Here is a 24,496-nt window from a genome sequence, read left to right as displayed (position 1 = left end):
TGTTGGCTGCGTGTATTGTTGTAAATTCATTGAGTCAGCATCCGTCCTATGTGAACAGTATTAAAAATCAGTTGTAATTTAGATAATCATATTATGCATTTATGTTATATTTCTCTACAGATAATCGCCCCTGTAGAAGGGAACAGGGCTTTCCGAAATGCATAAGGCGACGCTTCTTCACAAGTTTAGTTATCAAGATATGAAATCAGATAACATATTCTTACTATGATGTATATAGGAATGTTATGAGTTGTCGCATTTATTGAGAAATTCAATGTACAGTGAAATATAGTTATTTATACCTCTGTTATTTAATCAAATAACTGGAGATAATGGTATGACCTGAGAATACATTTCAATGCAAATAAATTTGTTTTTGGAAAGAATAACTTCTTGATTAAACATTATTTAGTATATGTGAGATATATATGAGATTGGGAGGATCAGTCTCCCTAGGAACAGTGCATCCTGCATGTAGGCCCCGCTTACATTTGCCCAGAGTATCCACACCCTTCAACACATGCTTGGTCAAAGTGCCCTCAAACCCTTTGCAGCACTTTGCGAGGAGTTTGGCCGCCCATCCCACCAGTCCTCACGGTAGCTCCAGCTGTGGCACTGCCTCATCCACCGCGTAGACACGAGCCCCTGGTCCCCTTAGTCCTCCCCTGTGGTTTTCATACCTCAGACAATGGGGTCACTTCTGGGGGTGATGTCTGGTTTCTGCAGCCTACTGAGCCGCAATCTACACTCCTTACCCCTGCTGAACAGGCTCTGCATCAAATGGCAAGCCAGGATCCAGAGGAAATATGAACCAAGGGCAGGGAAGAGCTCCTGGAGTTTCTAGGTCATGGCGCCATATAAGCGCTGCTGAAGTTTTACCTCTTTATGTCCCTCTACGACTGGCACTGCACCCCGGCGAAACTGCAGGCAGCAGGCCTACTGCCTCACGCAGATTGCTGGTACTGTGAAAGCAACTGCTGCAACTTTGCCCATATACTCTACAAATACCTTCCGATTATTCTGGGACGTAGTTGGCACCATACTAACTGAGACCCTGCCGGTTGCTGTACCTCTGCCCCACCCCTTAATCCTACTGCATGACCTCTCGGACACTTCGGACATCTTGTGGTTTGAGGGCATCCTACTTCATACGGCGCTTGCAATGGCAAAGAATTGCAACCTCCACCACTGGTGCTTATCCATCTCCCCCTCCCATGAGGAGGAGATCTCGGCTATGTACCAGATAGCCTCATATAAGTGAGTCATCTATAACCTGCAGGACAAAGCAGAGACCTTCCTGTTCACCTGGGCATTTTTCCTCCAAGATGGCTGATGCCAGATACTACCAGTGCACTATGGGGGGATGAGACTTTGCAGGCTCGGCAACCATTAATTCTGTAACCTTACTCTGGCCCTTGTGAGCATCAACCCACGCACACCCCTACTCGCCTAGCCTCCCTTCTCTCCCCCTCTCGTTTCCCCTTACCTAGCCCCCCTGCCTCCTGTTTTTCTATCTTTTCTTCACTCTGCCTGTCTCCCCTTCCCTCCCCCGGGGCTGGGGGTTCTGCCCTTCCGCCTTCCTTATCTCTGCCTCTTGCCATGTCTGCCTCAGCTAGCCCTCTTACTGCTGACCATCACGTACAGCACTGCGGTGGCATGAATGAGTCTTTGATATGTACCCCCTGAGGACTTGCATGCACTGGATCTGTTTTTTGTCTACCGTATGACTTGTACCACATAATGCACGTGTTTGAAGTGTTTGATTACCCCATACCCCCTCCGCCCCTGTTTTGCACAGACACCTTAAAAAAGAATAATGAAACAAAAAAAAATTGGGGATTGGTGGTAGTTGGCCTGCTATGTGTTCGGGGACTTTAGGTAGTATATCTTTAAGGATTTCGCTTGTGGTCTCCTGAGAGCTACCACTTGCTCCTCTTATATCCTGCAATATATCTCTTTCTTCTATTTCTGTTACATTTGGAGGTGGTTATGCTCTCTTACATGAATTACAACATAATGGTTGGTAGTTGCACATCCATTACATGCGTTAGAATAATATTTGGTACATTTTCAGTTTATAGTTTCTGTTCACGCAGTTTCTTGGTTGTATGGTTGTAGGTATAGCCCATGTGATTTAGTAACTGCTTTCCTTTCTACAACGTGAAATACTTTGCAGCTTATGTTATTGTATCTGAAAATAGTGCAATAGCTAAAAGATTTTGAATATTTATTATTTACATTACTATTTACATTTTAAATTTTGCAATCACTTCTATTTTGAATACTTGCATGTATGTTGTGTATAAATATTTCTCATGATTTTGCACTTTTTTCGTTGGGGCTTGTTTCCTTGTCTAGCAGCGTTTGTCGTATTTGAAGTACTTAGTTGTTTACATTAGTCTGCCTTTTATATTGTTTGATTTTATTGGTTACATTTGTTTATAGTTTTAGTTTAGTTTATGTTTGAAATTTTTTATTTGTTTTGTCCTTCTATGATAAACATTAATTCAGGTCTACTTTTGAATATGAGTGTATATGCATATATATTTATTAACATTTAGGTTGTGGTTTAAATGTTTTTAGTATATGCTTATATTTTTTGGGTTATATTGTTATACTTTTTGCTATATATTTTTGGGGGGTGAAAAATAAATGTAATGTATTTTTGTTTAACTTAGGTATGTGTATTTAGGTAAATGTTTTATGTTAAAAGTTTAAAAAATATATTTATTAGTGATTATTTCATTATTTTGGCAAAATGTTTGTTATCGATATTGTGTGCATCGATATTTGTGACACATTATATTTTTGCCTAAAGGTAAAAGTATTTTTGCATCTGATATTTTTGTTTTTAATATAGTTACAAATATTTTGAACAATGATATTTTTGATCTCAATATTTGTGGTTTTACGGGTTAAATATTGGAAGTTGTATTTTTGTGGTCGATATATTATATTTCTGATATTTTTGTGTTTTTAATATTGTATGGATCGCTATGTCAGTGATCCGCAAACAGGTGCACTGTAATGAAAGGTCATTAGCATCTTAAAAATTAGTTCTAATATTGCTTAATGTTGTGTCATTCTGAAGTGCTGTAAAAATGAATGTTTTTATAAATCGGGGCACATGTTTAACAATCCAGTTGCATTCGTGATCTTAAAACTGAAATATCAATAACATGTTTGTCAGTTTGGAATGTTCCATTACATGTGTGTGACACCCAAGTGAATACAATGCAACTTGCAGCCATAGAGCAGTATCAGGATTCTTGATGCAAATCTCTAATGGTGCCTTCCAATCACAGAGATATATCATGCTTTGGTGCAGAGCAGGTAGATGTTCATGCCCTTCAAAGTCTCTACCTCCTTTTACAGCTCAGCGTGACACAAAGGGAGGATCATCAAAAACATCATACTCAAGGTCACTTACAAACATCCATCCATACATACACAGTTGACATACATACACAAAGCGACTTTTAAGCCAGCCATACACAAACTAACCATTAAACATCCTTTCACAAGTACCCATCAGTCCACATTTTTGTTTCAAATGCATTTTCCATCCAAATACTCCATTCATCTAATCATTTATCTGTCCACACAAATTCAGCATTCATCAAAACAAATATTCATGAGCCATCCAATCTCCCATCCAATTGTCCACAAACTAATACCACCGTCCACTTCTCCTTCCATTTTCTCATGTAGCGAACATAACATAATATAATGTGACATATGTGGAGGAGGCTGGCTTAGTATATGGTTCTCACTTATTCAAGCGATTCACCTTGCACTAATCCAGACAACGATTATGGTGATTTTAGTGGTCATTGATAACCATAGAAAGTTCTCAAGGTGGTAGCTGGGGAGAGCAGCCTTTAGGCTTATGTGGAAGGAGTGTAAAGCAGCTTGTTTTACCAACTTGAATCCATATTGTAAGATGAATGAAAAGAAGCACACAGTGTTTAGAAAAATAATTCTATTTATTAAAACACGCAATCACTAACACATTGATATGTGTCCTACCAGGAAATATCAATAGCACACACATACTTAGAAAATAATCAGGTAAGTAGCACAAAAGACAGTGGTCTCCAGGGAGAGACCAAACCATATACTAAGAAAGTGGAGTGCGAATTGCAGAAGAGAACGGGTCTTGGACCAGAAGACCCAGAGGACCTGGGGACAAAAGGAACCACCCATGGTAAGTACCCAGGAACTCCACTGAGGCTGTGTGCAGAATGGAAACACGGCTGCGCGCCCAATGGTAACTAATGGAGTTTTACATAAAAAGGACTCTTCCCAGAGGGCTCCAAAGAAACCCATTGGAGTACAGAAGGTTGGAGAGGTGTGGATACCCCAGAAATCAGATTACTTGCACCAGGGAAGCCAGGTGCATAGGAGTGAACAGATGTCGGAAACTGCCGTAGACGACAATGGGAGACTTTGGAAGAAATGCCTCTGGAGGAGTCCTTGAAGAAGTGCAGAGGAATCTAAAGGTGGATTATGAAAGTGAAGAGCCTGCAAGCAGAGGAGACAGAGTCTAGGTCACTTGCAGGTGACAAGGAGGCACGGATGAACAATTTCTACCAATGTTGTGAGGTTCAAAAGTGAAGACGGTGAGTTTGTTGCTGCCGCTGTGAGGATCAGGCGATGCTGTGGAAGACCAGGAGCTGTACACAAGCTGTCCCACTTTGGAGGTTGGTGACTGGGTGGTCAGTGTCTGGCTGGAGCACCAGTAATTCTTGGTAGCCGCAACGTTGAGACCAGCAAGGTCCAAGAGACTCACCAAGTGCAGAAGAGTCAGAGCAAGCCCAAAGTAAGCAGGGGGGACAATTGAAGCAAAGGAAGACCCTCAAGAGGACCCACAGGCCAAAGGCACAAGCGCCTCAAGATAACCTCTGGCAGCTCACCCAAGATGGAGGCCCACGATGCAAGGACTGCAGGGAGGGTGCTATTCTTTGGAAGAGGAGGTGCTGTTGGCTAGAGCTTCTTATAGCCCAAAGATCTCTGGAGTGCAGAGCCAACACGCCTTGGCAACGGGAAGTCGGTGCAGTGCACATGCGTACGTTCCCAGTGGTCCGACAAGGGATACTGTCCTCAAAATAGCTGAGTAGACAGGTCAGGCCTGTGGGGAGCTGTTGAACCACCACTGGAGAAGCTGGGTGTCGGAAAGTCCATAGGACGACAGGAGCAGCAAAACGGTCAGCTTACTTGCTGTGCCTGCAGATGTAGAGGAGTGACTCCTTCACTCCAGGGGAGATTTCTTCAGGTGTCCTTGAAGCCCAGAGGTCTTTTGGAAAACCTGCATGAAGCACAGACAAAGACGATGCAGAACACTTGAAGAACAGAGAGACCAGGAGCAGCAGGAGTCTTCCCGGTTGCAGTCTCAGGTCCAGTCGAATTCCAACGAAGTCCAAGTGTCCAGACTGTTGAAGAGTGACGTAGTTTGTGGCTTGAGTTTGGTTTCACGACAAATCTGAGGACTCACCCACAGGTTGTTACCAGGAGTACATGGGCTCATACTTCCAGCACTGGGATGAGTGTTGGGGTATAATTTCAACATGTTTGAGCCCAAAGATGACCGGGTTAGGTGCAGCCATTATATAGTTAGACATCTTGTAAAGACTGATGTCCACTAAATACCTTAAAATGGCTGAACGCACTACCAAAGGCTGGATAATCAGGGTTTGTAAAGGGTGCCCTGCTCATGCAGGGCGCACCCTCACACTTATAACCAAGCACCCTTCCCACAGAACTAAAGGGCCTACCAGAGGAGTGACTTAAAGTTTTCAACACTAATCCACACACAGAGTTTTTATATCTCTAAGTTTGTGATATAATTTCTATACTTTATATTAAATAGAGTAAAATCACTGGTTCCTTAATGGCCTGGTGGTCTGGTGGTGTTATGCATGTCCTTACGCTAAACTGTTGTCCTTGGCCTCTCTGCACTTTGTTGCTGTGAGGAGGAACCAGACCAGAATAGACAACATAGTCCAGACCATCTTACGTAGTCTATATGCAGACTGGCTTTTCTTTTTCAAATGACATAAACTAATTTCCCAAACCATGCCCTTTGCCACCTCTCAGTGCCCCCAACCCTACCCTATTCTTTTTGGTTGGGTTCACCTCATTGCTTTTTGGAAAATCTTAGACTCACACTGTCAAACATTATTGACTAAGCTACACCCCTCACACTCACAAACATGGTGTACAGTTTTCAATCAGGATAAATTAGCGGTTACTGGATGGCTGAACGTTTATAATTGGTTTCAGGTTCAGGAGTTTTCTACCACATAAATGTGAGGACATTTTTCTGCTTTCAACCATACTTAGAAGAGTACAAGACAATCTACATAAGGAAATGTGTTTGGATCCACACAGGATTTCACCAGTTCTCTATTTTTCCAGAAATACCTGGAGTTTTTAGGATTTCCTAGGTGCCAGTCGACCCAGCAACCAAACACTGCACACATCCCCAGGAAAAGTGAGAAGAATTTCTTTCACACTTGATCCCTGATTTACTAACAGTTTGCACCAGGTTTGCAGGTCCAAAATTGATGCAACCTGGCACAAAGATGTGGCATTCACATTACAGCGCAAAGCTTATTTTGAACTGGAACGTAGCCCTAAAGTAACGAAAAGTACTATGCTCTATTTTGTATTAGCATACCATGGGCGGTTCATAGACATTCCATGCAACCACGCGTAGATTATGTTTCAAAATTCTATCTCCTAAGAAAGGTAGAAATGTCTTTGTGTGAATACATATGCCTCATTGAGGCAATCATTATGTTGGAAAATGGTTTAATATGTTCCAAACATTTCCAACTCTACTGTAATATACAGCACTGTCAATGAGCTCTACAATTAATTATGCCTTGTAGTTCTATGGTGTTTGTATGGCATTCATACATACATGCCAACCACATTCTGTTTTTTCCTGTTAGGTGCTTTAGCCGATTCAGAATACCAGTAACCCTGGAAAACTGGACCAATGAGGGATCCGATGTCCATCCAGACCACAAAAATCTGTTGCGCTAATCTCAGGTACAGGAAGTGGATGGTAGGAGCAGGTAAGCATTGGTGATCCTTACTTTGGGTTAATACGTGTTGAAGTGCTCTGACTCTGAACCGGCGAGGTCATCAATATTACCCCTGTGCACTTCTACATCTCACAGAACATTGAAGGGCTATGTTCTGATTTCATAATTTTCAGGGGTCTCTGGACAAATGTCCTGCAGGCATGTCCCTTAAGATGAGGCTGGATGAGTTTATGCGGCTTAGAATATGGTTGCAGAAATGTTCTGAGTGAGTGACTCTTCTGGTTTAGGCTGGAGCAGTGCTTTGTGGGCTTGGTTTGTGACCTTGAAACCGCATCTGCCAAACATACTTCGACTCAGTTACCCAACAGCGCCTGGTTCTTCCATTGCCAGATCTTCAATCTCTATTTATGCAGCATTGCTGATCCTCAGAATAAGATCATGGCAACTATAATAGATAGCTCTTTCACAGGAGAGATGAATGAAACCTTTTAGCTGCATCCATGCACATTTTAGTGGGACAGCACTACTTACTTTACAGAGAAATTGTTTCTCTCGTGATACACAATTGGTTCATGGGTATGGGTCTCCCTCAACCTTGCAACAGAGCATCAACAAAGCATCATCATCTTTTTGTGATGCCTTCTCCCTTGATTGTTGAATCACAAACAACTTCAGAGGGAACCACCGCTCTTGACTGCTAATTACAATAAAGAGTTCAGTCTCAACTATCAATTTGTTCCTTGCAGGTCCAGAAATGAGGAGAACGAGTTGGAATTATCAATTCTTTCTTTGCTGATGATAGTCCACACATTTGACCCAAATGTCAACAACCAAATTTGCTGTTTAGCTGGAAATAAGAGCACCCCTTTGTTCTAAATTCAATTTGTTTAATGATTATGTGTTGTATAATACAACAAAGAACAGATTTTCTAGCTGCACAATAAGACATAATATTCTACAAAATCAATGCTATGTTTCTCAGTTGTTTTATAAACTGAAAACCCTTTTTTCCACAAACAAATTGTCTGATATGTTTGGCATTCGTGATATGCAAGTAATAGATTAAACCTTAGCAAATTCGATAACATCAGAACAATAATATATGAATAGTTAACCTTTGTGATTATATGGGCTTTTAGCACCTACGTTTTACAACATACTCAAAACATTTGTCAGTGTTGTTGCAAGACTCTACTATCTTGAAAATCACTAGGGACTCCGAGTGAAAGGACTATACCAGCCAAGCAATCATGTTAGCAGTATGGTAGCAATGCTATTGTAATTTCAGAGTTTTTGCTGCGTAAGTGCTAATTAACTGTAACCAGTGGCGACTGGCATCTACGAGGAGCGGGGGTGAGGGGGTAGTTGGGCGAGTGTGCAAACATTTACAATAAAAAATACAAAACTTACCTTGACCGACGTCTTCCGACTTCAGCTCCAGACCTCTTCTCAGCTGCAACCAGAAGCTGTAGTGCGGCACGAATCCTGGTGCTGCTCTCACGCTTTGAAAGCAGACCACTGATAGGAGGGGGCAGCCTAACTCACCACTACCAGGGACACTGGAGCATTGCACTTACTCTGACCCAGCTGCCTTAAGACAGCTGGGTTAGAGCGTTCAAAGTGTGCATGTTCAGCTGGCTGTCTCAAGAGGGCCGGCCAAAACAACATGCGTACTTTGAAAAGTGCAGAGCCCGCCCACCCTTTTACCTGCTGAGTGACACAGACAGGCCTTAATTATTTTCCAATATCTGGCGACTGATCTCTAGCCTGGGGATGTCATTTGGGGGGCATTTAAAGTGACTGTTGACAGCGCAGTGGGCCGCTCGGGTGCTCCTAGGTATCCCAACCAATATATGGCAACACAACTCACTCATTTGTGATAACTATCTAAATGATGTCTGGTGACCTACTCACATGACCTACAGGAAGGGCACTTTTGTTACCACTTCAGATAATGTGTGGTCATTCATTGACTACTGGCTACAATCCCGTGGCGCACTAACATCGGTGTTACATATGCCATGCACCCTCTCGGACTATACCCCTGTCTCTAGAGGTTGCCTTACCATGATCTACTCCACAGGCCTTCACTTGGCGACTGCCCCTAGGGGCGCTCCAGGACGCGGTGTTCCGGGATGAGATCCAAACTGCAATCACAGACTACTTTAGTGATAATGTAGGCTTGGTGTTCCCCATATCAACTCTCTGGGAGGCTTTTAAGGTTGTAATTCGGGGCATCTGTATTGCTAAACAATCCAGCATTCTTCAGGCCATATGTGGGTAACTCCTTACACTTGAACTGGACCTCAGGTGTCCAGGGCAGAAGACACCAAACCCCCTATTACTGATACTCAATGTTCATATTGGTGTGGCCAAATCATCGTCCTCTCCACTAACTACAGATTGCGCCTCTTCCACTTCAAATTCCTCCATTGGTTATACACCCCGTTACAGCTCCATTGAATGCTCTTAGTCACCGATGTCCGCTGACTGCATTGCGCTACTCCACAGGTTTCCTTTTTCCATCTTGCTTGGAAATGCTTGTGAATAGCTGCATACTGTTCTGGGGTTTTTCTGATCTGCCCCTCAACACAGGCCACTGACCCTTCAACTTCCAGTCAGACTTTTGGGGCTATGTTAAGGATGTACCCCAGGGGTCCGCTGCCTAATTGTAATGCTCATACTCCTGTCCAAGTGCTGTTTGGTCATCCATTGTTAAAGACGTACAGCTTCCACAGTGGAGGATTGGCCATGAGACGCAACCAACTCCCATTAGCAACTCTCTATATAATGGGAGCTCTGCCCCCTCTGCGGCCAACTCCTCCCCCATCTAGTAATGCAGATGATCTCTCCTGGCACCCTGCCTCCACCTATCCCTCTATCCTCCTGATGCAGGAGTGCCTGTAACCGGGAGACAATATGGTCCTCCATCTACACATCATTGGTTAGTTCATGGTTTATGTTGGTGTGAGTAATGTCTTACTGTAACTGCAGTGAATGTGCCCTCTTATTGTTGGGTCATTATGACGTATTTATTCCTCTCTCTGCTTGTCTCTATACCTTGCCCCTCCTCTCTTCTCCTTTTGTTTCTTTGTTGATGTACCGATGTATTTAATTCTAAAATGCCAATAAAAACATATTAACATAAATAAACATTGTAGAATTCTTCCATACAATCAGGTATTGCAGGATTGTCCAACCTTTCAGGGGAGGCATAACAATTATGTTAAAGGTGGTGTTTGGATGTCCAGTTAAATTATGCACCAACATAGCTGTATTAAATATCCTGGAAGATGAAGGCTTCTCATTAACTGAGAAAATTCTGATGAATTTGAGAATGGTCCTGTGGTAGTGATGTATTGCCCAGAACAGGAGAAAGTTAACTGCCCCTAAATCATTAAATGGAAAACAACCAGTTTGGCCAATGTGGTGCCACCATCTTGGTGATGCTGGATCTGTTGGTGGCATTTGACACTATATCACTCCCTCGCCTGGACCAATGACTCCATCAGGTGGGGGTGAGGGCCCTCTACTCCTTCCTTATGTATAGGGTCCAAATAGTTATCTGTTGAGATTTTAGAGTGGAGGCTTTTATGCTCCCCAATGGGGTCCCGCTTGTATGCTCCCCCTTACTGTGTTGGTGTGCTCATTTGGTTTCGAAGTGTTATCGTATGCGGACGACACTCAAATTATTGTTTCCATATAGAACAATCTTCCACTGGTAGCAGATACGTTTAAACAACGTATGAATGACATCAGCATTTGGATGAAGGATAACTGTTTAACATTGAATGCTGAAAAACTGATATATTGCTACCCGATTCACAAAAGTAATCTGAGACAAAATCCTAACTTTACGACTTTCGGTATTCACAAAAGGCATTTAGGAGTAGTAAAGTTAGGATTTTGTCTTAACTTTGTCTTAAGTTTTGGTCTTAAACAAAATCCTAACTTAATTTAAACTTGTTAAACTTAAGTTAGGATTTTGTCTCTAGACCAAAACTTAAGACAACATCCTAACTTTACTACTCCTAAATGCCTTTTGTAAATGCCGAAAGTCGTATAGTTAGGATTTTGTCTCAGATTACTTTTGTGAATCGGGCCCCTGGTCTTCGGAACTTAGCACACGTTGTCCTAATTGCTTTGGTGGCTCTTCATCCAATAGTGGCTGCTACCAGACGTGGGTTGTGAGGCGTGGGAAAAAAAAAAAAAGATTTACCTGGAAACGGCCGGCCCCCACGTCTCCTCCAGTCCCAGGCAGCAGCAGGAAGCACCCAGGCTCTCTGTAGTATTCTAGTGTACTATCCATTCTTGTGTATGCAATTTCCACCCCATGCCTTGCCAGTAGAATGTTACAGTATGAGGATGTACTACGGAATGTTGAGTGACTCAAGAAAAGCCACAATTATGATGGGGCTGAGCAACATGCTGGCTGCTCCTGGTGGGGCTCATCTAGATATCTACAATAAATCATCTTGAACTCAACAACTTGTCTGGACATCATCGCTACATTTTTATGCCGATGATCTGGAAACGTACCCTCCTACTACGTGCTCAATAAATTAATTCAATATCAAACAAGTAAAGATTTTTCAAAAGAGGCAACCAGAAACTACAAACTATGATTGTAAGATGGACTCTGGCACCACAAGCCCCACCAGTGACCACTACACCGGTCGCCCCAGCAGCGTGCCAGATCCCACTTCACACAAGCCTGTCTCAATGAATGGACTTTTCAACCACTGCACAAGAACAGTGTGGCTCTATGTATGGTCTGTCTTCAAGCGCCTTTCAGACCAAAGCAATCCTTGCACGCTCTATTCAACCTCAAGTGGCCACATCTTCTGTCTCTATGTCATGTGTCTACATCAATATCAACTGCACTTTCAAGAAAAGTAAGCTTTATCAATTCCAGCGTGCTGTACTCTGGTCATGTGTCTACATCAATAAGAACTACCCTTGTCGTTCTGCATCTGGACATGTCTACTGGAACTGCATGTTCTGTCAAAGAGTTTCAACTGCATTTTCAGGACTTTCGAGCGTCACTGTCATCTCCATGTTTGTGGTATAGGGGAGGTGCCAGTGCACATCATGAGGCTCAGGAGGCAGTGGACATGCTACAACATTAAAGTCTTCACTGTAAGACAGGTGTGTTTGTTTATTTTACTTTGAACCATTTGTGAACACAAGCTCTGACGTTACAAATGACTAAGGTTAGTCACTTTTTGTTCATGGGTTTTTTTTACACTTTGGACTTAAACCGCTCCATTTAAATGGGGCACGAGATGCCTAGCACACGCACAGTAAGCGCGTGCAGCAATTTCAAAAGTAATTCAAAGCATGTGCAGTCCTACCTGTTCTGTTTTCTGCTGTCCAATTTCGTCTCCATGAATCTTTGTGACGAACGAAGTTTTGGACTTTCACAATACACTTTGGGAGCCCCGACGTGGCGTGAGCCATCCAGCATGATGTCTGAAGCATGCCGCCATTTTTGGATTGGAGTTGTTATGGACTGCAGGGTTCTTTACCTCTTGTTATCTGCCAACCGTGTGGTGTTCGTTAAATAAACAAGTCGCTTGTTCAAAGTCAGCACCAGCGTCGGGGAATGTTGACCCCTCTTCGCTGTAGATAGTTTCCTGGAACTCCTTTGAAGTTAGCTGTGGTTGCCCTGGGCAGAATCAAGTCCTTGACACTTTCCACGATTGGGTTGTCACTTTGAGTTGTCAATGGTTTGGGACACACCGAGGACATAAGACTTTGTCAGCACTTTGAGTGGCGAGTCCTTATTTCTCTGCAAGTCTTTTGTCTCTTCGATTTTCAATCGGCTTCTTCTGTGCATTTTGGAACTTGTCAGCCAGCTCGCATCCCTGTCTCACATGTTTGCGGTGACAGGCACACCATTGATTTTCTTGAGATCCTAATTGGAAGTGCAAATTGCACTGGTATTTCAAACAGCTTATGTGTTATAAGTTACATGCTTTAGTTATGTGCCGGGATTGTGGGAGTCTCATTCAATACCATATCATGGTGTATGTGTCAAATGTATACCTTTATTTATTTTACTGATTTTGCCACCCTATGTGATTACATTTACACCATGGCAGTTCAATTGCTACCACACATTCAAATACCTCAAGTTTTACCCTTCCTAGGATTGTATGTTGTTGTGTATCTATTTAGCTCAATGGGGTACATATATGGTCCATAGGTACACTCTATCAAGAGTTTGTTTATTCGATTTCCTCAATTTACTTGCATGTGTGAAGTATTCTCTAGGTAGGGGTAGCAATGGGTGTTAGTCCCTTTTGTACTATTCATGTCTCAAATCTATTTCGAAGTATGAGTCATGAGTTTGTACCCTTATACGTTACCTGAACATGGCTATTCTCCCTCACGTTTCAGGGTATGTCTTGTTCATGTCCACACAGAGTGCCTAGTATTGGGATTTATTTCCATTACGGTGCACGTCAAGTGACCTCTACACAAGGTTGTCCAGGTTGTCCTTTCACGGACGTCAAGTGACCTCTACACAAGGTTGTCCAGGTTGTCCTTATATGGACGTCAAGTGACCTCTTTATGAGGTTGTCCAAGGTTGTCCTTACACGGACGTCAAGTACCTCTACCCAAGTTGTCCAGGTTGTCCTTACATGGACGTCAAGTGACCTCTTTACGAGGTTGTCTCTACATGGGTTTAATCTCACTCTCAATTGTTAGTCACCCTGTTTACATTACGCTTCAGGGAAGTAAGTTTAATGTTATTATTCATTCATTCTTTCTTCACTCTGTTTACATTAAGTTTCATTGCTTTACAATGTTGATTTTCAATTGCTATGTTGTTTACAGGGAAGTAGGAGTGATGTTATCTTATTCATTCATTCTCTTGTCTGTCTTCTTTATTTCTCATGCCTTGCTTTGTCTGCTGTCATACCTGTCTGGCCAGTGAATGTGTCTGGATGTAAGGATCGGTGCTCTCTTGTTCTTCTTTTGGTTTCTATTTTGTTTGTTGTGTTAGAAGAAAAGGAGATATGTAGTATTCTTGTTTACTATCCATTCTTGTGTATGCCATTTCAACCACATGCCTTGCCAGTAGAATGTGACTGTCAAGAAGAGCCACAGTTATGATGGGGCTGAGCAGCATGCTGGCTGCTCCTGGTGGGGCTCATCTAGATATCTACAATAAATCATCTTGAACTCAACAACTTATCTGGATGTCATCACTACACTCTCCTGAGCCAATTAGAACACTACAATTCAGCGTTTTGATTGGTCTGAGCACCATGGTTCGGTGCTCAGACGGGGACTTGGAGCCTGTGCATGTTCCTCACCAGGCTGTGCATTACCGCCTGGTGGGGAAGGTGCAAAGGGTGCATGACTGTTTGGCTAGCACAAGAGGGCTGGCCAAACAGTCATGCGCACTTAGGGAGTGCAAACAACTCGACTGGCCTGACTGGTGCAGAAGCGGTCGCTCCCCACGCTCCCTGGTATCGTAGCGCTTGACTGCTCACATAGCGCTATATTAACTCTTGCCTTATCGACCTCCTAGCGCTATATCGCATCGCATTGCCTGCCTTTTAATTTGACTTGCTGACTCTTGCCTCCATTAACTCATAGCGCTACGCAGCATTGTTGCCATATTATTGTTGCCATTGTTGACTTCTTAGCGCATTGCCTGCCTTTTAAATTGTGCCAGTTTAACTTGTGCCCCAATCTCGCCTGTTTCGCTTTTGTCTCTACTGCCATTTTGTTGTTTGTTGTCGGTTTGCAGCCCGGCCCTCCACCCCGACCCCGCCTCCCAGCCGACCCCCCTCCCTCCGACCCCCTCCACTATCCATTTATGACAGATTCACCTACGCGCAGCGGATGCGCCATATGCGCGCCGAAGGTGCGCCAAAGGTAAGCCCGTCTACGCCCGTCCGCGCCTGGACCTCACCCAGCGCCAGACCCCCTGGCCCCCGTCCTACCCACCCCACCCGCATCACATACACCGCCTCCACCCTCCTAGCCCTTAACCCAGGCCGACACCCCAACTGCGCACAAGCCGCCCCCGGACACACCCATGGACCCTTCACATGTAACTCCTGCAAGTTTGACGGCACCAAGACCAACTCCTCATCCACTAACACCAAACTGAGACCTGACACCAACCACCTTAAATGCATCCTGCTCAACACCCGCTCGGTCCACAGACACGCCATCGACCTCTGGAATCTACTAGACACCATCTCTCCGGACGTCGCCTTCCTAACAGAAACATGGATGAACGCCTCCTCAGCCCCAGACATCACCATTGCCATCCCAGAAGGCTACAAGATCATCCGAAAAGACCGCTACAAGCAAACAGGAGGAGGCATCGCTATCGTCCATAAGAACTCCATCCGCATCTCAACCAGCTCAGACGTCAACCTCGCTAGCGCCGAGCACCTTCACTTCCAGATCCACACCGACCCCAAGACCACACTCAGAGGCACCCTCCTCTACAGGCCACCAGGACCCCGTGCTCAATTCAGTGAAGACATCACTGACTTTATCACCCCACACGCCCTCCCCTCCGAGGATTACATTCTTTTGGGAGACCTCAATTTTCACCTGGAAAAAAGCAACGACAGCAACACCACCACCCTGCTGGACAATCTCGCCAACCTCGGACTCAAACAACTTGTCAATACCCCCACTCACCAAGCAGGTCACACTCTCGACCCTATCTTCACCTCCAGCAAACATATCTCCTTCAGTCACACCACAGCTCTCCATTGGACGGACCACAGCTGCGTTCACTTTGTCTACAAAAAGACCACAACCCACAACCATCCTCAACCTACTCTGCGAAGAAACTGGAACAAAATCACCATCGATCAGATCTCCTCATTGCTTCTTCAAAACCCCCCTGCCCACTCTTCGAACCCCAACCATGCAGCCATTAACCTCACTCAATGGCTAACCAACAGCGCCGACAACCTAGCACCTCTGAAAAAACGTCACAGAAATCCAAGAAACTCTGTCGCTCCCTTGAGAATGCATGGAAAAAAGACCCAAACACCAGCACCAGGGACGCCTTCAAAAACGCCACCCGCATACACCACCAACTAATCCGGACTGCCAAGAAAGCCGCATTCAAAGGCCGACTAGACAACAACGCCCACGCCCACAACAGCAAGGAATTATTCAACATCATCAAAGAATTCACCAACCCTACTGCCAACTCCAACGACATCACTCCCTCTCAAACCCTCTGCCACTCCCTAGCTTCGTTCTTCCACGACAAAATCGCAGACATCCACAACAGCTTCGACAACCAACCAGGAGACCAACTCACCCAACTTTCTGCCGTACCTTCACCCCCCATGAACTTCCTTAATGACTGGAACCCAATCTCTACTGAGGACACCATCCGCCTGATGAACTCCATCCACTCAGGAGCCCCTACAGACCCTTGCCCTCACCACATCTTCAACAAAGCAAACTCCATCATAGCACCACACCTCCGAGACGTCATCAACTGCTCCCTCAACTCAGCCACCTTCCCGGAAAGCTGGAAACACGCCGAACTTAGCGCCCTTCTGAAAAAACCCACAGCTGACCCCACCGAACTCAAAAACTACCGTCCCATCTCGCTCCTTCCATTCCAAACCAAAGTGATCGAGAAAGCTGTCAACAACCAACTCGCCGCCTTCCTCAAAACCAAAAAAATCCCTCGACCCCTCACAGTCCGGCTTCCGAGCCAAACACAGCACTGAGACCGCCCTCATCACAGCAACAGACGACATTCGAACTCTACTGGACAATGGAGACGCAGTCGCCCTCATCCTCCTTGATCTCTCCGCAGCCTTCGACACAGTCTGCCATAGCACCCTGTTACAACGCCTCAGAAACATCGGAATCCAAGGAAAAGCTCTGGAATGGATCACCTCGTTCCTTACAGGAAGAACTCAGAGAGTCCGCCTTCCACCATTCAAGTCAGAGGCCACTGAAGTCATTTGCGGCGTGCCACAAGGATCTTCACTCAGCCCCACCCTCTTCAACATATACATGAGCCCCCTCGCGACCATCGCACGCCAACACAACTTCAACATCATCTCCTACGCTGATGACACTCAACTGATCCTCTCACTCACCAAAGACCCGAACACCGCCAAAACCAACCAACATGAAGGAATGAAAGAAGTAGCCAAGTGGATGAAGCTCAGCCGTCTGAAACTGAACTCAGACAAAACAGAAGTCCTTATCTTAGGCACCTCCCCCTCCGCTGGGATGACTCCTGGTGGCCAGAGGCCCTTGGAAAAGCACCCATCCCGACGGACCACGCACGGAACCTGGGCGTCATCCTAGACTCCTCACTCTCGATGAACAGACAAGTCAACGCCGTTTCATCATCCTGCTTCAACATCCTTCGCATGCTCAAAAAAACATTTCGCTGGATCCCCACCGAAACTAGAAAAACGGTTACCCACGCACTGGTCACGAGCCGCCTGGACTACGGTAACACCCTATACGCCGGTACCACCGCAAAACTTCAGAAAAAACTCCAACGCATCCAGAACGCATCAGCCAGACTCATACTAGACATCCCGCGTAAAGACCACATCTCTAGTCACCTGAAAAACCTCCACTGGCTCCCCGTCAATAGGAGGATAACTTTCCGACTCCTAACCCACGCACACAAAGCACTTTACGAACTTGGACCCGAATGCCTCAACACACGACTTTCCTTCTACACCCCCTCCCGCCAGCTACGCTCCTCCAACCAAGCCCTGGCTGCTGTACCTCGCATCAACAAAACCACAATGGGAGGACGATCCTTCTCCTACCTGGCAGCCAAAACTTGGAACTCACTTCCCACTCACCTCCGCCTCACTCAGAACCACCTATCATTCAGAAAGCAACTTAAAACATGGATATTCGACAAATAATTCCCCACCCTTCCTCAAGCGCCTTGAGACCCTCTGGGTATGTAGCGCGCTATATAAATTACTTGACTTAACTTGACTTACTTCAGCCAGCCTCGCTCTGCACCTGACTGCAAAAGGAAAAATAAAATAATAATAATGATAGGTTATTATCATTTTATTTTTCCTTTTGAGCAGTGGCAAGATGTTCCTCCACCTTAGCGGAGGGGCCACCTCTGCCTTTATCATTCTCCAGGAGGCAGCAAAACATTTGAGGGTTATTTTTGACAACGCACTTAACTTTGACTCACGGGTCAGTTGGACCTCCATGTCTTGTTTCTTTATCATCAGGACCTTGAAGAAAATGTTCACCTTAATCCCTCCTGAACTTGGTGTTGCAGTGGTCATCACCTTGAAAACATCTCACTTAGACTAAGGGAGTGCTTTATAGCTGAACATCAACAAGTCCTTGCTGTATTGGCTTCAGGTTATTCAGAATGCGGCAGCCTGCCTTGTTTTAAATGTACCTTAAAATCTTTCAGTGAGGGATGGCCTTCACTCCTTAAATTGGCTGTCAGTTAGAAAGTCAGTAGAATATAAAGCTCTTTGAATGGTCTTCCTGACTCACCACCATCAATGACTGGTGCTGTTTAGAACTTCCTTCCAGTGTTATAAGCCTAATAGACTGCTTAGATCATTCTTTCACAGGAAGGTGATCATCCCCAGATTCCGCAAAACCAGATGGGGTGGCTACTCCTTGTCAGTTGCAGCAGCTGAATTGTGGAATACTCTACCTGCGCACTTAGCGACCCTGGAATCCTCCATTTTCCACAAGTATCTTAAAACCTGGCTCTTCTCTCTCCTGTGAGTGTTATTTCTTGTTTCCCAGTATGTACTAGCGCTTTGATACCCTCTGGTTTACTGCGCTTTATAAATTCCTATACATTCAATTCCGTAAGATACTGGAAATCCTCAGTGGTATCCTGGTGAGGGTCTATAATAGCACATCTACTCTGAAGCATTCTCAGACACAAACACACACACTCGTTATAAAAGACTGAGGGAGTGAAGGAATACCAGAGACAAGGGCACTAAAGGAAACATTTGCCGTGCCACCAGAAAGAGCAACTGTTCGCACTGGGAAGGCAGGTGAAATTCACAGGCACCTGTCTACAGTGGGTGCACAAGCATGTAACTAAATGGGCTTGAGTAACCACCCTTGCTTGATAGGAGGGTCAGGGGCAAATGTATTAACATTTTGCACTAGGTTTGCATCGTAAAAGTGATGAAAACTGATTTGAAATGTTTATTTGGAATTTACTTCGCAGTGCTGGAATGTTTTCCTGAAAATAAAGCAAAGCAGGAGTTTGCATTGCATTTTCATTAGCTAATGTAAGGGCGCATTCATGATATATGGGCATTCCCATGCCAAAACCCCTAGGGGCTTATTTATGAGAGGCTTGAGCTGCTGGAGTGTTACTTTGTTGACACATGGGCTGTGTAAGCCTCTCAATCATATCTATGAGGCAACACAAAGCCACTATGCATTCTTAATGGGTAAGACAAAGCAATGCAAGTGCATGCATTCCCTCACTGTGCATCAAGGAGGTGGTCCATGGGCATTTTGGTGGGTTTTCCCCCACAGCACCCATGGATTTTGACACTACCCCAGATTTACTTAATCACGTAAACCTGGAACAGCACCAAAAACTCTAGCCTCCCCAGAGCAGGCGTAATGAGGAGAAATACTTTTATTTCTCCTTGTTTTTGCTCTTTCCATGGTTGGTGCATTCTACAGGAATCATAGTAAATGGAAAGTGCTTCTCTGGATTGTTTTTGTACTCAAAAACGATCCTGCCTGCAATGGGGGCACCCTTGCACCCTAATGCAAGGGTGCCTACATTGCTTCGAGGAAGAAAATTGCGTGCCATCACAAGGGGAAAGGACAGGAATCCATTGTTTTTCATAATTATGGTGCATTCCTGCCCTTTCACATTGGCTTAGTGCAGCGCAGCAAGAAGACTTGCGGCGCTACCCTACGCCAATTCTTCATAAATAAGGCCCCAAGTATTTTTGACACAAAGTCCCTTCTACTAACAATGCTAGACAGGTCTTCTTGCCATAAAATAGCATGTCTTAGAGACAGACGTTAAAAAGGAGAAATTGCTTTTTTGCTCAAACATTCTGACTTTACAGTGGGTAGCACTGTAGGGCACATATCTAATTAAGAAAAGTTTTAAAGTTTGTCCAAGCATACTTTTTGGAACAAAACCTAGGCTGGACATCATGCAGACACCTTTGCACTATGGGGCAAAGGTGTACGCTGCTAGACAGCCTGATTATGTGCGCTGGGGTAACGAAAATAGCAGGAGAACTTTATCTCTGTGGATATTGGTCTCTCTCTCTCTCTCTCTCTCTCTCTCTCTCTCTCTCACTCTCTCTCTCTCTCACACACACACACAAAAAGCAGCAACTTTGGCTGTTGTGCTGCATTGTGTGACTTTGTAAATCAGCCTCTGAAAGACAGAGGGTGATAATGAAAGTTGACTGGCATGCATATGATTTTTCATTTAAGTTGTACAGAGCATGTGCCTCCTTGCTCACAAACATGGATACACTCCTTTTAACACCTTGTACCCTCCCAACATCATTTTCAAGATACATAACTTAGCAAAGTTCAGGGTAAGCTCAATGACAGAGAAACCCGGCTATGTATTTAAATAGAATCAATACATTTCTGTTTAAGGTAGAACCACTTTTTACGTCTGTGCAAATGCGTAGTGTCAATTTTGATCAACATGCCTAAACTCTGACATTGCACTTCCAGCACTGTCTCGGTTAGTAGCAATTCACCTTTTTCTTCTTGGTCTGTTCTGTCCATAAACTGTAAAATCAGTTACAACCAAGTGGCTTGTTTACATTTCAAGTAATGCCCTGGTAAGTTGGCACAGGGTAATAGAGGCCAGATCTCCTATGCGGGCTGCAGTCCTGCAGTGCATATTTATTAGGCCTGGGAGAAGTTTTAAATAACGTTGAAAAATTCATGCAATTTCCTCAATTCCCATTATGCAGATTTCTCGCAATACTTAAAAATTTTACATTGCATAATTTTGCATATTTCATTTTGTACGTGAGAAACTCATCCAGAAATGATCTTGCCAAAATACTTTTTTTGTTTGCATCTTTGATATTTATAACACACACTCATATTACTAAACCATATGGCTCTAAAGAACAGTATTTTTTTCATGGCTAAACTGCAGTTCGTAGGTGTGGGCGTAGTTCGCGAAGTAGCACTACGCAAAGTGCACTTCGCACTACGCGAGCTACGGGTAGCACTACGCGAACGCCGTAGTAGCATGTTCGCACTGTGCAAGATGTCGTTTTCAATGATTGCACAGTGCGGACAAGGTTCCGGCACTGTGCAATCATTGAAAACGGCATCTTGCACAGTGCAAGCTGTACTTTACTGCCGCTCGAGTAGATTTTTACTCGAGCTGAAGCTTTCTCAACATGGACTGGTAGTTTCTCATCGCGAGCGGTCGCGTGACCACTCGCAATGAGAAACCTGACCTCCCCACGTTGAGAAACTCGCCGGGAGGTTTATTTTCCGTGCTCGCGATCGGCAACTTGAAGTTGCTGATCGCGGACAAGGAAAAAGTCTCGCGAGGATGTCATGTTGCTTGCTCGCGGTCACCAACTTGACGTTGAGGACCGCGAGCAAGCAAAAAATTACCGCTACGCATGTTTGCACTGTGCTACGTGCAGTTTGAGTAGTGCGAAGTTGCGCAAACTTCGCAAACTACGCGAGCGTAGCGTAGTGTTTTGCCCAGGGTTAGTTCTAACCCACCGCAATAATACTATGCAAGGAAAAGCGTTTTGCTAAATAGTAAACCTACTTTTATACATTCAATACGTTACCCCTAAGACTGCTCTGTAAGTCAACTGTTTAGCATGCATTATTTTACAAGTGAGAAATACTAAATATTAAAGAGAAATATGCCCCCACGGTGGAATTTGCCAAAAGCAGCGCGTCCCAGTGGAGGTGAAATTACATGTTCCAGGCCGGATTGTGAATAAAAGTTGATTTTTGCAGGTGAAACTGGAACATAATAAAAGCATGTTTAAAAATGATTTTTCACTTTTTGTCAAAAATCTCATTAAATGTTGAAAGTAGATTTTTGATAACTTTAGGGGGAAAGTGCTACATGTAAGTTAACTGAAAATTAAAACCACTTTTGTTATCTGCCTTGCCAACATTTACTATAAATAAGATCCCAACCTCTATAGACAGGAAATATGATTTAATGTACACAGTGACCACTGAGCAAGGATGAGTGATCTGAATGAGTACAGGAATAGATGGCAACTCAAATGACTCCCACAGCAGCCTTTCCTTTCAAGTGGAAATCCCAAACAGCGATTCAAGTGACAGAAGCCTATTCAGTACCATAGGTCTCTCAGACATGTGTTTCTGTTCGCATCAGGAGGGAAAACTGTTGCTAGAGCATTGATTGGTGGTGATTAGGCCTGGGTGAATTTTAAATTATGTGGCATAATCTTCATCACTTCGGGAATTTCACATTACCCTGTTATGTGAAATTACTGAACCTACGGGAATTAATAATGCACCGCAATTTACTGTAAACATTTACTGGTAATGCACAGAAACATCAGAATGTGAGCAACTTTTGTTTGCGGTGATTTTGTGTTTTTGCGCAAACTTTTTAGTGCAACCTGCATCCTGACTTCAAAAATTTAAGCAAGGTCATATTTCTTGCTAAAATATAGCTGTTAATGACAGATTTGTATTTTGTGTAATTTTACCATAATTTTGATGACATTATGCAAAAGCAAACTATAAACATTTTGCACACCCCAAGTGGTGATCCCACATTTCCATAGAGCTTGGCCTGACTGGGGAAATTGAGCTACATCAAGGGTAAGACTGCTAGTGCTATCTTGAATGAGGGACTATGGAAAGGTTTGCATTAACAATAACTGGCTATTGCACAGGATAAAGATAGCACTTCACTGCAACCTTCTCTGAATATTCCTGAACCAGACAAAAACCTGAAGGAAGAAAGAAGACTATTCCAGACTATGGAGGAAATAAGACTCAAGGAACTATGGTCCCCACAGGCATCCAGGTGTAAGAACTGCTCTCCAAGGGTCATCTGTATGGTCTCTAATCATTGCTACAGGTGCACAAAAGGCAGGAATGTTGTTTATATGAAGACAGGACGCTGTAATTGAAGAAATGTCTCCTTTATGGAGTTACAAGAAATGGCCCCTGGTCTGTCCCTGATCTCTGTAACTGTCTACTTCACAGCTTCTCAGAATCCACACACCTGATTCCAGAAGATGAACCATACTGTCCCTACAGGACAGCATCTTCTTGCCATGTTACATAAAACCTAAACATTACACATCTCCCTCCCTTAACAAACATACATTGGCACACATTTTACCTTATTCCCCCTTTCTATTTACAAATATAATCCTCCAGTGCTCTTGGTATCCTTTTTGTATGGGAGCTCAGCTCCCTTTTGCACTGTCGCTCCTCTCTGCCATTATCATCACACGTTCTTCACCACTCCCTTTCTTCTACTTCACTGCACAATGCCACTCTTCTTCTAAAGCACCACTTTCCATCTGATCATTTTACAGTATGCCCCTTCACTTCTATCACAGTTTTCGGGAAAGATAGTTTGGAATTTCCCTTTGTATTCATGTTGCCCACACCTACTCTGACCAGCATCCCTTTAGTTAACACCTTGCTGCTCTTCATTCATTTTCACATTGTGTCTTAGTCTGTACTTGGTCTGATACTCATGAACCTTCCTATGCAAACCGTCAGAGTCAACTTTGTACGAGCCAACTCTTGCCATCCAAGCAGGAACCACAACTGTACATGGTACCCGGCCCTTCAACAGACAAAACCGTGTCTCTGCGTGTTGCTGAATGTGGTGTGGTGCGATAATTCCGCAGCATGCCTCTCACTTATCTTCCCAAAACTTGACGCTAATGATGGCTAGTTGAATGCTTTCCTCAAGAACACGGTTAAAGTTGCACCCCCTAGTAGCCGGCCAACCTTCCTTTTCCACAGCAAAGTATGTGTTTTCCACCCCTTTTGAGGTGCGCAACGCAAAGACTACTACTCTCTCTTTGCCTTAATGTACCTGAAATAAAACAGCTCCCAATCCACAATTGCTGGCATCAGTAACAGTGATAGTCTTATCATCGGGGTCAAAAAGCTTAAGGACAAACACTTGTACAATAGATTCTTTCACCTTTTTGAAAGCCAGATGACACCATTCAGACCAATAATATTTCTCACCTTTTTTCATTCATTCCAAAAGATTAATGAATCTGCGCGTAAAACATTCACTATGGCTGTAAAATGGTGAACAAACTTTGCGTAATACTACGCAAGACCAAGGAATTATTTTAATTGTTCCCTGTCTTGCAGAGCAGGAGCCTTTTCATTCACTTCAACCAGACTCAACTTCGGTTTCACACACTCAAAAGACAAGGTGTGACCTAAATACTCAACTTTCT

At 44.0% G+C, this 24,496-nt stretch overlaps 1 protein-coding gene across 3 annotated transcripts in view; it reads left to right on the top strand.

The window, feature by feature from the left end:
- The window catches only part of LOC144767395 (uncharacterized), a 442,933-nt gene that overhangs the window by 306,111 nt on the left and 112,326 nt on the right, over positions 1-24,496 (top strand). For all 3 annotated transcript variants that reach the window (XM_078650843.1, XM_078650841.1, XM_078650842.1), the window contains one exon: positions 6,957-7,082. The gene's annotated coding sequence lies outside the window, so the exon portion shown is untranslated. The remainder of the gene's footprint in view (positions 1-6,956; positions 7,083-24,496) is intronic.

The sequence above is a fragment of the Lissotriton helveticus genome, chromosome 7, assembly GCF_964261635.1.
Source record: "Lissotriton helveticus chromosome 7, aLisHel1.1, whole genome shotgun sequence".
NCBI classification, from domain to species: Eukaryota; Metazoa; Chordata; class Amphibia; order Caudata; family Salamandridae; genus Lissotriton; species Lissotriton helveticus.
Note: the sequence above shows the minus strand (reverse complement) of the source record. Positions and strands in the feature narration are given on the sequence as shown.